The 14725-nt window shown below is 43.1% G+C and overlaps 1 protein-coding gene across 2 annotated transcripts in view; it reads right to left on the reverse strand.

Moving 5' to 3' along the window:
• Nucleotides 1–14725, reverse strand: part of vcla (vinculin a) — a 187622-nt gene that overhangs the window by 111962 nt on the left and 60935 nt on the right. The window lies entirely within an intron of this gene.

Raw genomic sequence — 14725 nt, forward strand, 5'->3', positions numbered from 1 at the left:
CCACAAGTTAAGGAAGTAAAAATAAAGGTATATATTTCTGTTTTATTTAAACCTTTTAAGTTCGTATGCATAGCCCCATTTGGCTGTTTTAGTTTTTTTTTTTTTTTCTTTCTTCAGTAATATTTAATCTCCTTAAAGAAAAACAACATATGCATTTTACTTTTTTTGTATCTCTTTAGTAATATTTTAGTGTAAAAGGATAACCAGTATTTAAACCTTTTATGTTACTTTATAAAGTTATTTTACACTATGTTGAAAAATTAATAAGAAAGCTACATATTTTGGCAGCTGCTGCTTTAATTTTCAATGAAATGAAAAAAGCTCTCCAAGAGAAAACCTCAATGAAGAAGAAACAGTTTGCACTATCTAAAAAGGAGAAACCCTCATTTATAAAGGTTTGCTGCAGATGACTTAACTAAAAATAAATGAATAGTTCCTATGTGTATAATACATATTTATCTATTTGACTGATGCCTTTATTCCAGCAACTTGCAACATCTCAGGTACAATTTGTTACATTACTTTTGTTTTTTGCAGCACAGGCAGGTGAAGTGACTTCCTCAGGGTCACACAGTGGTGTCAGTACCAGGATTTGAACTGACAAGCTCTGGGTTTGCTGAAATATTACTGAAGAAAGAAAAAAAACGAAAACGGGCAAATGGGGCTATGCATACAAATGTCAATCCATCCATTATCCAACCCGCTATATCCTAAATACAGGAGCCAATCCCTGCCAACACAGGGCACAAGGCAGGAAACAAACCCTGGGCAAGGTGCCAGCCCACCGCAGGGCGCACACACCCACCAGGGACAATTTAGAATCGCCAATGCACCTAACCTGCATGTCTTTGGACAGTGGGAGGAAACCGGAGTACCCGGAGGAAACCCAGACAGACACGGGGAGAACATGCAAACTCCACGCAGGGAAGCGAACCCGGATCTCCTAACTGGCACCTTCACTGCGCCACCATGCCGCCCGCATACAAACTTAAAAGGTTTAAATAAAACAGGAATATATACCTTTATTTTTACTTCCTTAACTTGTGGAGGGTGTATCCTGTAGCAAAGCCCTAACTTTTTTCATGAAAGCCCCTTTCAGTCAATAAGCCTTAAAAACAGGTGTAAAGCTAAACTTGCAGCACCACTATTCAATTACACTTGCCTAACGCCTCTCCTAAGGGGAGATACTGTGGGATCTAGGCATCAGTCAAAGCACCAATCACAGGCCCGATTAGAAAGCAGGAAGCTGTGATTTGTCGTCTCCCTCCCATGTAACAATCACAGCCCGTGTTACAACGCACTATGTATGTATGTGTATATGTGTATATATGTGTGTGTATGTATATGTATATGTATATATATGTTTACATAACCTCTTTAACACACTACTTCTCCGCTGCGAAGCGCGGGTATTTTGCTAGTTAATTATATAATATTTAGATTGTAAACTGCTAGCTTAAATGGATTGTGAACCAAATTACATATTCACATTCATGCTTTTTATGTGCATTATACTGTAAGTATGTTTGTTTTAAAGAATTTTGCAATTCTTGGTAAATGATGCCACAAGAAACTATATATACATACCAGCTGTCAGTAATGACAATGTACTGAGCTTGCAAAACAAAGGAAGAAAAGGAAAGAAAAATCCATGTATTTATCCAAAATCAGAATCAATAATAAAATAATGATGTAAAAAAGAAACAAACTTGGTGAAATAGAAATGGTAAGAAAACAAAAAGTACAATTACAAACTTGTACCTAAAAGAAAATAAAGGAACAAGAACATTAACTATAAAGTGAGCCTATCTGAAGCCAAGTGAGGAGCATCCTGCAATTTAAGGGATTAAAAACAAATATTTCTAGTGCAAAAAAACAATTCAGTAGGCTTAATGGTAGTTAGACAGTTGCATTTTGTCAAAAGTGTTCATAAGCATGTCAAAATGGTTTTAAAAAAATGCTGCCATGGCAAAGGCTTAAAGAAATGTGAATCAATATAATTGTAATTTGCACACCTATTATATCACACTGGCACAATTTGTATTAAAATGCTGTATACTGTAGAAAACAGACCACCTGTGCCAGCTGCAAAAAAAAAAAAAAAAAACACTATCTGGTCAGATTTTAGTTGAGCCACATGCCTGCACTATGTACCACTTTCTCTAAACCAGTATGAAAGCTGCATGCAGAAAATTACAAAATAAAGCAACATGTCATTTGTCCTCTCTCTCATAGCAGCTTTTAAATATTAGAAATTAGAATGAAGGTAGATTCCCATGGGCTCACCACCAATGGGAGGGGCCAAGGAGGTCGGGTGCAGTGTGAGTTGGGTGGTGGCCGAAGGCGGGGACCTTGGCGGTCCGATCCTCGGCTACAGAAGCTGGCTCTTGGGATGTGGAATGTCACCTCTCTGAAGGGGAAGGAGCCTGAGCTTGTGCATGAGGTCGAGAGGTTCCGGCTAGATATAGTCGGGCTCACCTTGACGCACAGCTTGGACTCTGGAACCAATCTCCTTGAGAGGGGCTGGACTCTGTACCATTCTGGAGTTGACCCCGGTGAGAGGCGCCGAGCGGGTGTGGGCATACTTATTGCCCCACGACTTGGAGCCTGTACATTGGGGTTTACCCCGGTAGATGAGAGGGTAGCCTCCCTCCGCCTTCGGGTGGGGGGACAGGTCCTAGCTGTTGTTTGTGCGTATGCACCGAACAGCAGTTCGGAGTACCCACCCTTTTTGGAGTCCCTGGAGGGGGTGCTAGAGGGCATACCTTCTGGGGACTCCCTCGTACTGCTGGGAGACTTCCAGGTCTCACTGTCATTGCCCACGTGAGCATTGAAGGGCGTGATTGGGAGGAATGGCCCCCCCGATCTGAACCCGAGTGGTGTTTTGTTATTGGACTTCTGTGCTCGTCACGGATTGTCCATAACGAACGCCATGTTCAAGCATGGGGGTGTTCATATGTACACTTGGCACCAGGACACCCTAGGCCTCAGTTCGATGATCGACTTTGTGGTCGTGTCGTCGGACTTGCGGCCACATGTCTTGGACACTTGGGTGAAGAGACGGGCGGAGCTATCAACTGATCACCACCTGGTGGTGAGTTGGCTTCGATGGTGGGGGAGGATGCCGGTCAGGCCTGGTAGGCCCAAACGTGTTGTGAGGGTCTGCTGGGAACGTCTGGCAGAGCCCCCTGTCAGAAGTAGCTTCAACTCCCACCTCCGGCAGAACTTCAACCACGTCCCGAGGGAGGTGGGGGACATTGAGTCCGAATGGGCCATGTTCCGTGTCTCTATTGTTGAGGCGGCTGACCGGAGCTGTGGCCGTAAGGTGGTCGGTGCCTGTCGTGGCGGCAATCCCCGAACCCGTTGGTGGACACCGGCGGTGAGGGATGATGTCAAGCTGAAGAAGGAGTCCTACCGGTCCCTTTTGTCCTGTGGGACTCTGGAGGTAGCTAATAGGTACCGGCAGGCCAAGCGGAATGCGGCTTCGGTGGTTGCTGAGGCAAAAACTCGGGCATGGGAGGAGTTTGGGGAGGCCATGGAGAACGACTTTCGGACGGCTTCGAGGAGATTCTGGTCCACCGTCCGGCGTCTCAGGAGGGGGAAGCAGTGCAGTGTCAACACTGTATATAGTGGGGATGGTGCGCTGCTGACCTCGACTCGGGACGTTGTGGGTCGGTGGGGGGAGTACTTCGAAGACCTCCTCAATCCCAATAACATGCCTTCCAATGAGGAAGCAGAGCCTGGGGACTCAGAGGTGGGCTCTCCCATCTCTGGGACTGAGGTCACCGAGGTGGTCAAAAAACTCCTTGGTGGCAGGGGCCCGGGGGTGGATGAGATACGCCCGGAGTTTCTCAAGGCTCTGGATGTTGTAGGGCTGTCTTGGTTGACACGTCTCTGCAACATCGCATGGACATCAGGGACAGTGCCTCTGGATTGGCAGACCGGGGTGGTGGTCCCCCTCTTTAAGAAGGGGGACCGGAGGGTGTGTTCCAACTACAGAGGGATCACACTCCTCAGCCTCCCTGGAAAAGTCTATTCGGGGGTTCTGAAGAGGAGGGTCCGTCGGATAGTCGAACCTCGGATTCAGGAGGAACAGTGTGGTTTTCGTACTGGTCCCGGAACAGTGGACCAGCTCTACACCCTTAGCAGAGTCCTGGAGGGTGCATGGGAGTTCACCCAACCAGTCTACATGTGTTTTGTGGACATGGAAAAGGCGTTTGTGTCCCTCGGGGAATCCTGTGGGAGGTGCTCCGGGAGTATGGAGTACCGGACCCCCTGTTAAGGGCTGTTCGGTCCCTGTACAACCGGTGTCAAGAGTTTGGTCCGCATTGCCGGCAGTAAGTCGAACCCGTTTCCAGTGACAGTTGGACACCGCCAGGGCTGCCCTTTGTCACTGATTCTGTTCATAACTTTTATGGACAGAATTTCTAGGTGCAGCCAGGGTGTAGAGGGGGTCCGGTTTGGTGGACTCAGGATTGGGTCACTGCTTTTTGCAGATGATGTTGTCCTGTTTGCTTCATCAGGCTGTGATCATCAGCTCCCTCTGGATCGGTTCGCAGCTGAGTGTGAAGCGGCTGGGATGGGTATCGGCACCTCCAAATCCGAGACCATGGTCCTCAGCCGGAAAAGGGTGGAGTGCCCTCTCAGGGTTGGGAGCGAGATCCTGCCTCAAGTGGAGGAGTTCAAGTATCTCGGGGTCTTGTTCACAAGTGAGGGAAGAATGGAGCGCGAGATCGACAGGCGGATCGGTGCGGCGTCCGCAGTGATGCGGGCACGGAATCAGTCTATCGTGGTGAAAAAGGAGCTGAGCCATAAGGCAAAGCTCTCAATTTACCAGTCGATCTATGTTCCTACCCTCACCTATGGTCATGAGCTATGGGTAGTGACCGAAAGAACTAGATTGCGAATACAAGCAGCTGAAATGAGTTTCCTCCGCAGGGTGTCTGGGCTTTCCCTTAAAGATAGGGTGAGAAGCTCAGTCATCTGGGAGGGTCTCAGAGTAGAGCCGCTGCTCCTCCGCATGGAGAGGAGTCAGATGAGGTGGCTCGGGCATCTGATCAGGATGCCTCCTGGACGCCTCCCTGGTGAGGTGTTCCGGGCACGTCCAACCGGGAGGAGGCCCCGGGGAAGACCCAGGACACGCTGGAGGGACTATGTCTCCCGGCCGGCCTGGGAACGCCTCAGGATTCTCCCGGAAGAGCTAGAAGAAGTGGCCGGGGAGAGGGAAGTCTGGGTATCTCTGCTCAAGCTGCTGCCCCCGCGACCCGACCTCGGATAAGCGGAAGAGGATGGATGGCTGGATGGATGGAGAATGAAGGTAGAAGAATATCCAGAACATACCCTAAACAAAAAACAATATGTTTAGATGGCTACTGTGTAATGTTCTTTAGGTTGAAGTAGCAACACACTCAGAATAACGTTTCGAATGCTGTTTATTTTGAACCCTGTTTAACCAACTCTCCATACAGCATTTTTTAAACCACACCCTTCCCTCAGAATGTCATACGTCCCAAAAGACACAGACCATAGCAATCAATACCTGAACATAAAGCAATCAACAAAAACATTATTGAACAATCATATACAACATTTCCCACCTCCCCCACCAATTGAATTAGGTGTGAAAAGTGGTCAGAAAGTCTTGGAAGCGGGCAGGCCTTGAACACTGTCTTGCTGCTCGAGATATTGAGGTTCCACTAGTAGCAATGGGTTGAGGATCCGTATTCTGGGGAAGAAGAAGGGGGGTCTGGGACATCCAAGTTGTGTTATCTGAGGTAGGGTTGGTCTTGATGATGCTATCAGATCCTGAAGGGGCTAGCACCTTGCGCAACCTTCCGGCGTGCCACAGAAACCCATCCACTAACTGAAAGGTTGCAGGTCCAAGCTGGCTCTTAATTTGAAGGAGTGACGACCAGAAGGAGTGAAGCTTGCTAGAGCGACATGGGCGGCAGACCCTAACCCAGTCAATCACCTTCAAATTGGGAATCCGTATTCTCCTCTTCCTGTTGAAATCATGCAGGGACTTTGCTTGTCGTTTTTGCACGTTTGACTCAACTGACTTGGTGGGTGAAAAAGTTGTAGGGGGACAAAGCCTATGCAAGGGTAGTTCCAGCTCACGAATAAGTTTGGCTGGGGAAACCCCAGTTGTAACATGCTAGGCAGCTCTATAATACAGCAGGGTCTGTGACAGTGCTTCATTAAAAGAGAAACCCTGAGACAGGTGAGCCCTGAGGCCATGTTTTAGGCTTTGATTAAAACTTTCAACCCCTCCATTAGCCTGGGGGTGATAAAAGAATGTTTTAATATGGCGTATACCCCAGTTTTGGACAAAATCAGTGAACACGGCAGATGTGAACTGTGGACCATTATCCGTTGTAATACATTTTGGTAAACCCCAGTGAGCGAACAGTGTGTCCAGGAAACCAATGAGGAACTCTGCTGTGACTGAGCCCATGGGAATGACCTCTGGCCACTTTACGTGGAGGTCGTATGCTACTACCAAGAAGCGCTGGTGATGTGGCACACCTTTTCATTCGCCACAGATATGAACATGAATGTGTTGCCAAGGCTGAGAGGAGGGTTGGAGAGGCGGCATTGGTGGGGGCACCTGCAGTAGCTTTAGTTTTACAATTCCAAGGTGGCCCTAATGACCCATGGCCAGGACCCAACCCCTGAGGCTGCTGGGCACAACCATGCGATGTCCACGAGCTAGCCAAGTCTCATTCCAACATGAAAGCTCATCTTTAAATCGGATGTAAGACTGGAGGTTAGGGGCCACTTCCAATGACCAGCCATTAGCAATATACTGTCGTAGGACTGTGAAAACTGGATCCAATGCAGATTCTTTTGTAAATTCCTGGAGTGATACCTTATCTTGGAGTGGAGAGTACAGCAAGTGAATCAGATCCTCCTCATGATCAATCTGCATAGTGGTAGGGGGATGAAAAACAGAACGTGACAACAAATTAGCCACTACATTGTCCCGTCCTGGGGTAAACTGTAACTTAAACTTGTACCTCTGGAGATGCTCATCCCAATGGTGCATGCGCAGCAGTCTGTGGCCTGAACCAGCAGACGACATCAAAGATGTTAGGGCCTGGTGGTCAGTTTGTAAAGTAAATGGACGCCCGTACAGGTAGGTATGCCACTTTTCACAGGCCCATACACATGCAAGTGCCTCCCTCACCCCTACTGAGTATTTCTGTTCAGCAGGGCTCAATGCACGGGAAGCAAAAGCCACAAGCTTCTCCACTCCATCTTGTATTTGTGAAAGAAATGCCATATCCACAGAGGGAAAGGTTAGGTGGCTGAAGTGGTAAGTGCGAGAAGAATGTTGTATATGTGGCCATGTTTAGAAGTGACACTTTAGCTCCAGTGCCTAGCAGAAGAGAAATGCAAACATCATCCAGGTACACGGCACGGGAGTGAAACCCAGGTAGAGAGGAACAGACTGTGTGAATAACTGCAGGGGAAGACTCATCAGTGTTGTTTTTGCTGTGTACAGTTACCATTTCCAGGGTCCAGCGCTGACCTGCACCATTTTGCAAAATGATTGGGTTTTTGACACTGCCTACATATTTGTCCTTGTGCAGGGCAGTCCATGGCATGAGACACATGTCTAGTAGAACCGCAATTGCCACAGTGCTGGCGAGACTGAGCTGTATGAGGTCTCATCTGCTGTACTGATGCTTGAGACTGACAGTCAGATGCACAGTTACACTCTCCACCCTGTGGCTCATTCACTGACTGAACAGCAGTTAAGACAGAATGTCAAGTCATCATCCTCCAAAAGAAGCCTCTCACGCACCAGAGGAAGAGTAGTTTTTTCAATCTGTTGGTTTCTAATCATTTCATCACGAAGAAGGCCAAATTTACAAGACTCGGCTAAACCCTTTAAGTCAGCCATGTACTGTGAAATAGACTCACCAGCACGTTGTGTCTGCTGACAGAACTGTAGCCGTTTCAAAAGGACGCTCTGCTTTTTTGTAAAGTGCACGTCAAGGAACCCAATAGCAGCTTCATATGTGTCAGTGTTGCCGAGAGTCTGGAAGACGCAGAGTCCTTCTGAGCCGAGGCAATGCAGAATAGCTCTTTTTCTAGCACTAGCAACTGCGTCCAAACCCACAGCAAGCAGGTACGTTTGAAATTAAGAATTCCATCTGTCACATGGAACAGGCGATTCGCCCGGCTGAGGCAAAAAAGGCTCGGGGTGGCAGCGAAACAAAAGGAACATTTTCAGCCATCCTCATTCACCAATTATAATGTTCTTTAGGTTGAAGTAGCGACACACTCAGAATAACGTTTTGAACGCTGTTAATTTTGAACCCTGTTTAACCAATTCTCCATACAGCATGTTTTTTAAACCACACCCTTCCTCAGGATGTCATACATCCCAAAAGACGCGGACCATAGCAATCAATACCTGAACATAAAGTAAATCGACAAAAGCAGTATTGAACAATCATATACAACATACTGGAACAAGTGTATATGATGTAAGCATCCAGTGTCATTCCTCATGCATTTCCTCTATTCAATTTTAAAAGATTTAGACTTTCAACACGTTAATGCTTACATTATCTCCCTATGCATAAACCCTAATAATACACAAGAAATGACTCCAAAGATTTTTTTTTTTGTTTTTTAGATTCTTAAGTCAATCCCAGAATAGTACTGCCCACAAACATGAAAATTCATGAGGTTAAATTTGACACTCATAGTGTCAGCTCTCTGAAATAGAAAATTTTTGGAGGAATTTTCTAAAGTGTTATCATCTGAATGACAGTAAATCTTGCTAAAACATAGGCACAAACATGCACTAACAGAAAGAAAAGGTAAAACTAATGCATAAACCACTATTTGGCCAGAGAGAATTGATTTAATGGAAATGTTCTTCTTTCAGCATCTGAAGCACAGTAAATCTTGCTAAAACATAGGCACAAAACATGCACTAACAGAAAGAAATAGGTAAAACTAATGCATAAACCACTATTAGGCAAGACAGAATTGATTTAATGGAAATGTTCTTCTTTCAGAAAAAATGTCTGATCAGCAATACCAGCTAGAAAAAGAGTGTACACAATTAAAATATTAAAACAAACATTCTTTCTAAGGATATGAAAATGCATGCAGTACGCAACAAAGTTATTCTGGACTATGCCAGACTTCATTTAAATTCATTAATTGCTATCCACTACCCATATGGGAGAAATAAGAAGGTAACACTTTCATTAAACAAAAAAGAAATAGTTGCTGCCTACAGTATCTTTAGAAGGCATTACAGCAAACATGACAGTAACCAGCTGATAGTGACACATAATGCTGAGACTTTTTAGCAGTAAGCCTACATTTTGAACACAATAGCTGCAGATAACTGTGGTGATAGTGGGAAAAGACAGGAAGTATAAAATGATGGTGGGTTTGAGAGAAGTTGATAGGAAATAAGGCTTGCATCCATTATATTTTGTACAACATAAAAACATCTGTTTTAAAAACAATCAGCAAACCAATAAAAATGCACTAATAAATACCCAAAAGTTTAAATAAAAAACACTTAAAAGGAGAGGTGATTTCAGCATATTTCTGAAAACTGCACAGTTTTATCACTTTACCAATGAAAGTGTTAAATTCAGCAGCTTATTTTTTTCCCTCAAGTTAAAACCCTAAACAACTATTACCTTTTATTATTTACCCAATGCAAATGACATAGTATCTGAGTATATTCCTATGGACATTCCAAAAGAAGCACCTGTTCAGAGTAACTCAAATTCTTTTTGAATTTATATCCGGAAACAGTCAGATAAATTTCAAGTTAATACTGGCATCAAACTATAATATCAAAACAATTCCTATTAAAGACATGTGACAGCTGCCAAAGCTTTTAATATCTCAAGTTGTAAATGTATAAATTTACCAATAGCAGTCAAATGTAGAATATTGCAAAAATAAGTTCACTATGGCTGTCACACTATCCCCAAGCATTAGATTTTAAATGGTGAGAGAGGAGGGGCCCTAATAATAGCCATCCACTCCAGGAAATACATGAAGAATACAAAATACAAATATATGGTACCTTATTAAAAAATACTCATGGGATCAATGCATAAAAAGGAAAACACAGCCTTGAAATAAATAGAAATAAAAATAATGCTATCTCCCTTGGTTTGTCTAGTCATGTCTTGAATGCTTGTCTTTGCACCTGGATGAACTGCCAAGAACACTTTCTACCAATAGCTGAGCCACCAGTCATCTAAGTTACCACAGAATATTGAATGCTTCTACCCAGTCTGTCTTGTTGGTGGATCTGTATGGTGCCTTTCTAAGATGTACAGCATATGGCAAATGTTGTCAAACCTGGTGAACCTTAGCATAAAGTACACACCCCTGCCCACAGATGTAAAGTTGGTAAAAAAAACATGTTCTAAAATATTCTAAGATCGATGCAAATTTAGTTCAGATTTTAGGAATAAAATACAGGTGTAATTTAAAACTACTGTTTACTGGATGATGGTAATACTTCACAAGTGTTACTCATCGGTTATATTACTGGATGTCTGCATTGAAGCAAACACAAAATATACACTTGTAATTTTAAGGATAATCAAGAAATGAGGACTGGCCTAATGTGCAGTATGTGTGCAAAATTGGACTATCCAGGATGAATGCCTTGCTGCAGCTTCTTGTGGCACTTTATGGTAAAAGTGGGATTCTACAAAAGGATAAGTAGGCTTTCAATTTCAAGTACGTGTACATCAAACCAGACATCAAGAGTTATTATCAAGCCTGGTAAAGTAGTGATGCAATTACTTTTTTGTACACATTTCCTGAATAGTTTTGTTTTATTAAATAATTAAATTGTCATTTAAACTGTGCCTGCTGCTACCCTCCATAGTTTAAAAGTGGTTCTAATGCTTAGGGAAGGAAGAAATATATGATACATTTCTGTTCATTCCTCAAATGCCCCTTAGAAAATGGGGGTAGTGGATGGAAAAAAAACTAAAATCTACTACTGATGAAATGACTTGCTGACATGGAGTGCTACAACAAAGCATAATATTTATGTTATTATAATCTTGTAAAAAATACCAGCTTGGGAATGTTCTGTTTAAAATATTCCAGTGGAAAGAGAATGAAAATAAGAATATAACTTATCTTCATTCAGATACATCCTGTGGCATTTTCAATTGTCAAATTGAGGCTAGTCCAATAATAGAACTGGCACTGAAAATACTTGCAGAAAGTAGATAAGTTTAGTACTTCATAAATTTTAGTCTATGAACTTGCCAGTGCCACAGAGATAGGACATGAAAAATTTCTGCAGGTCAGATTACAACACAAAGAAAATGTCAAATCATGTTTCCTTTTAAAGAACAATACTGGATTTTGTAAAGCAATCAAAAACAAACAGCAAGTTCTGGTTACCAAATGCACATTTAGTACTAATTAACAGGACATGTGTATAAACAAGTTATTAATTATAGTGGTTGAACAGGTAAGGCCTTAGGTTGAATTTCTCAGTGACTACACAAGACTGACTCAGGCGGACTCTCTTACAGACAGACCTCAGTATGTGCGTCTCAGGAACTGCAGGTCTGACATTGTGGTCAGCAGCACAGGAGTGCCGCAGGGGACTGTACTTTCTCAGGTCCTGTTCAACCTATATACATCGGACTTTCAATACAACTCGGAGTCCTGCCTCATGCAAAAGTTGGCTGACGACACTGCTATCATGGGCTGCATCAGGAGTGGACAGGAGAAGGAGTATAGGAACCTAATCTAGGACTTTGTTAAATGGTGCGTCTCAAACCACCTACAACTGAACACCAGGAAAACCAAGGAGCTGGTGGGGGATTTTAGGAGGACCAGGCCCCTCATGGACCCCGTGATCATCAGAGGTGACTGTGTACAGAGGGTACAAACCTATAAATACCTGGGACTGCAGCTGGATGATAAATTGGACTGGACTGCCAATACTGATGCTCTGTGCAAGAGAGGACAAAGCCGACTATGCTTCCTTAGAAGGCTGGCGTCCTTCAACATCTGCAATAAGATGCTGCAGATGTTCTATCAGACGGTTGTGGCGAGCGCCCTCTTCTACGTGGCGGTGTGCTGGGGAGGCAGCATAAAGAAGAGGGACACCTCACGCCTGGACAAACTGGTAAGGAAGGCAGGCTCTATTGTAGGTACGGAGCTGGACAGTTTGACATCCATGGCAGAGCGACAGGCGCTAAGCAGGCTCCTGTCAATCATGGAGAATCCACTGCATCCACTGAACACTATCATCTCCAGACAGAGGAGCAGCTTCAGCGACAGACTGCTGTCACTGTCCTGCTCCACTGACAGACTGAGGAGATTGTTCTCCTTGGGATTAATAAAGTATCTATCTATCGATACTTCACCTGTACTTATGACAATGGAAACAACACTATTAATATAATTATAAATATCCTAGACAGTCAAAAAGAATGGAGAGGATGTTTCATTTTTTCTTTGGGGGAAACATCATCACACAGTACATGCCTTTGCCAAATTTATTTCCAGTATTTTTTAATTTATTCCTAATATAAAATTTACTTAAAAGTAGAAAAAGAGCAGCCTTTACAAAACAGAAGTTGTAAGGGTGAGAAGTGAAAAGATGAGCACAGAGACTAAAGAAACAGATTCTTTTTGGTACTGTCCTTTTAGTACTGCTCTCTTATTCTGCATGTTTGGCATTATTTCACTTTCTGTTTCATGTAAGGGTAACTAAAATTTAAAAAAGAGCTAAGACTAGAAATATGGCTAGAGATCACACATACACACATAAATAATACATGTCATTTGTAAAAAGTCTTTTCCATTCAGTTTTATTTCCGTTAACGAAAACTAAAACAAAACATATCATTAACAAAAAAATAATAACTTTAACTAAAACTAAAATAAAAAATGAAAGGCAGAATTAAATGAAAATCAAAATTCAAAAATGAAACTAGTTTTTGTAATTTACTTTTGATTTTCACAACACTAGTCTTTGTGCAAAATGTACATGGTCACCCACGTGCAAATGGGAGGCACTCAAAAGGCCTCAAATAAGTTGTAATTACAGGGGTCTCTTTTTATCCTGCAGACCAGTTACAGGAAATTCCGCTAGTCCCCGATGAGATCTCTTCCAGTTCTGGGCCTGATGACCTCACTTCCGTTTCTGGTCTCAATTACGTAATTTCCAGTTCCAGCCCCCGATTACCTCACTTCCTCTGCATGACTTTAAAACCGCCATTTTGTCCCAAATTCATCAGTTCTGTCTTGAACTTCTTCCAGCAACCATTCTACAATATGCGGGGTGGCTAACCCAACCTTTTTGTGGCTTATTGTCGTTTACTCCGACAGTGGCGTGGTCGGCAGGATTCATTAGCTCCAAGATGTCCAAGGAGCAGGACCTAAAACACAGCTTGGAGGAACCAACATCCACAAGTAGCCAGGTGGGAAAATACCATACCTAAGTTGCCGAGGGTGAGACGTGTGTCGCGATTTGAAAAGACCAGGGGCCTCATGCATAATGCCGTGCGTAGAATTCGCACTATAACATACAAGCACAAAAGCATAAATGTGCTTACGCACAAAAAAATCCAGATGCATAAATCTGTGTGAACGCCAACTTCCATGTTTTTCCTCTCCATAAATCCCGGTCAGCGTGAAAAGTAACACACGTGCACACGCATGCTGTCCCGCCCCAACTCCTCCCAGAATTACACCTCTTTGAATATGCAAATCAATATAAATAGCCCTTAAGATCAGCCTTCTGTGAAAAGACAATGGCAAAAGCATGAGGGAAAATAGAAGGATTTTAGCGAATACCAAGTGGAGACAAGGAAAAACATACTATTTGTTGGTTTAAACAGTGGTATAAACAACAAAAGGAAGCTGATCGAGTGACATAGCGTGTTGGAGAAACTCGAAAGCTCAAGTTCACAAAGTCGCACAGTGCCCGAAATAAAAAAAGTTGTCACATATCAAAGTCAAAGTGAAAAGGCGAGTCGTAGCTCACCATCTGAGTGTCATATGAAAGCTTATTAGGGTACAGAGAAAAAAAAAAAATAGGCACACAGTGGGGAAAAATGCACGAAATGTCAACTTGTCTAAATTTCCACTTTAATCACTTAATTTATTTTGTCATTAAAGTAGAACATCATAAACTTCATCTTAAAATTGTTCAATGTTTAGTTTCTCAAATCCCATCATAACTAAAGTAACACGTTAAATGCTTTATTTTGTATTTGATCTACTACGTATACGTGATATTATTTTCATGATGATAGGAGTTAAAGCAAGTTATTAAACATGGGAACACAGTGGCGCAGTGATTGTTCATGTCTCACGCAAGATGCTTGCTGCGCCATGCGCAACCTTCGATGAAATTCTTTATTGTAGCAGTACTGTCTCTTTCAAATATACTAACCCCCAATTCCTGTCCTTACTTTTCTTTCTACAAATACCCAATCGCCACACAATCAGCTCTGTAATTGACGTTAAGCCATCTGTAAACTTAGAACACTGATTCTTCAAAACTTTTAAGGAACATTGAAATATCTTCGTAGTACATGTTTAATTATTCTATCCATCTATCCTTCCAGCACCAGCAAGAATACAACGTGAGGCAGGAACAATCCGTGAACGGAGCGGCAGCACCTCGCTAGCGCTGTTGCACCGTGTCCTCACATGTTTATATATTAATAAAACAGATTATTTA

The sequence above is a fragment of the Erpetoichthys calabaricus genome, chromosome 2 (genome assembly GCF_900747795.2).
Source record: "Erpetoichthys calabaricus chromosome 2, fErpCal1.3, whole genome shotgun sequence".
Classification (NCBI taxonomy): Eukaryota; Metazoa; Chordata; class Cladistia; order Polypteriformes; family Polypteridae; genus Erpetoichthys; species Erpetoichthys calabaricus.